The 2,215-nt window shown below is 39.6% G+C and overlaps 1 pseudogene; it reads right to left on the reverse strand.

The window, feature by feature from the left end:
- Nucleotides 1–2,215, reverse strand: part of LOC107563943 (interferon-inducible GTPase 5-like) — a 12,659-nt pseudogene that overhangs the window by 4,325 nt on the left and 6,119 nt on the right.

Consider the following 2,215-nt stretch of genomic DNA (forward strand, 5'->3'; position numbering starts at 1 on the left):
AACCTTAAACCGCATAAACACATTTCATTACACCAAATACACAAAATAATGTTCTTTTTAGCAGCATCATGTGACCCCTTTAACTGCTCTCTCTGGGTCAGCAGCAGCGCAAATGCAGATTTGTTACAGTAAGGAGCTGTGGCTGAAATCGCTCACTCATTCACTAATCCCTATATAGTGTATGGCAGTTGAGTGCACTATATCAGAAATTAGCGAACGAAATAAAGTGAACGAATTCGGACACTGATGTATACACTGCGCGTCAGAGAGCGGAAGCAGTCGCAGAAACATCTTCATCATATATGTACATTTATATTATTTTAGAATATAATATTAATAACAATAACACTCATAATGGTTTTATATAGTAGTTATATATAACTCTGTGCCAGCTTTTTGGTTTCAAGGATGGTATTATTAGGCCTAACTTGTTTTAGTAATGCTTATGTTCATAATTAAATACTATTAAAATACTGGCAACAAAAATAAACACATATTACGTATATATTATTTTTAGTGTCTTAAACTCTCCCGAGCAGCATTTTGCGCTCAGATAAGATGACAGTGGTCGTAAAGTGCCCTCAGGCGACCGTTAGTCATTAGAATGAATACGCTACATACAGGTGATTAACAAATACTTTTTTAAATCATCCACCAAATTATCATCACATCTCCATCGTCTCTTGTAGGTTAACAACAACAGTAAATTAGTCAAACATTAAACTGAGTTAATGCCTAAATAATATTTTTTATTTTAATAATGCATGAAATAACCGTTAAAGCAGAAAAAAGAAAGATGTAAACTGCATCTCTCAAAAACTTGCTCTCTCTTCCAGCTCGTCTGTCCTCTCCGCATTGGATTATGGGAAATAGTGCTTCAGCGAGTGTACATCGGTTGTACACGTGAAATCAGAGAGGATTGTGGGTAAAAAGTAGAGAACGAATGTAGGGAATGAACTCGTTCACTCAGAATTCGGACAGCACTACAAAATGGCCGACACCCGATATAGTGCACTATGTAGGGGCTAGGGAGCAGTTTCGGACACAGCTTCTAAGTTGGCTTGAAAAAGCCTAGCCAGAAATTTGAAGTTAAAACCAGCTATTTTAACAAAATAAGCCAGCTAAAACCAATTAATTTAGAAAAACACAGCTAAAGCCAGTTGATTTAACAAAAAATGGCTAAAACCGACAGAAACAGTCATGGCCTAATGACTGGAGAGTCGGACTTGTAACCCAAAGGTTCGAGTCTCGGTACCGGCAGTGATTGTAGGTGAGGGGAGTGAATGAGTGAATAGTGATTTACATTTATTTTTGGTGTTCACTATTTTACCATTACCGTAGTTTATTTATTTTTTTTGGTGATTAACATTTGTGTAACTACACAAATACCATGGTTAAACTATGGTTAGTGTAGCTTGTGATTACCAGGGTTTAACTATGTAGTAACAGAGTTCGTAGATCAGGAAGGAGGCGGGAACCGGCGAACATAAAACTTTAATAAACAAATGAACGAACACAAAAAGAAAGTAAAAGAGGCAGCACCTCACAGACGACTGCCGCATAAAACATAACATCAAATCCAGACCTGGTCCTGTCTCCTCCTTCACTGTCATTACTCCTCCGTGGGACTCCAGACCTGGTCCTCTCTCCTCCTTCACTGTCATTACTCCTCCGTGGGACTCCAGACCTGGTCCTCTCTCCTCCTTCACTGTCATTACTCCTCCGTGGGACTCCAGACCTGGTCCTCTCTCCTCCTTCACTGTCATTACTCCTCCGTGGGACTCCAGACCTGGTCCTCTCTCCTCCTTCACTGTCATTACTCCTCCGTGGGACTCCAGACGCTCATTATCATTTACTCCACCGGCCTCGGAAGCTGTAAGAGTAAGTTAGCCAGCTTACATAACATTTCACAGTTACAGTAATTATGTATTTCGTCAGCTTATTTAGGATAATAATATCGAACAAAGCTAAGGAATTATATGATCAGGATGTTAAAACAAAAACCGCACCTTTCAGAATAGACACTGAAGTGTGTCCCAGCCAGGCTAGTCACTTGTTGCGGTTCCCTTATACATTTCTGATGTGGTCCGTGCGTATTTGTAGCGCGTTTCTGTATTTAATTGTGATGCGAGTCTTTGCAGCACGTTTAATATTTGCAGCGCATTTCTGTATATGAATGAATGAATGAGCCCTTTATTGTCACTGATCACAGGTA

This window comes from Sinocyclocheilus grahami, unplaced genomic scaffold (genome assembly GCF_001515645.1).
Source record: "Sinocyclocheilus grahami isolate Dianchi unplaced genomic scaffold, SAMN03320097.WGS_v1.1 scaffold899.1, whole genome shotgun sequence".
Taxonomy (NCBI): Eukaryota; Metazoa; Chordata; class Actinopteri; order Cypriniformes; family Cyprinidae; genus Sinocyclocheilus; species Sinocyclocheilus grahami.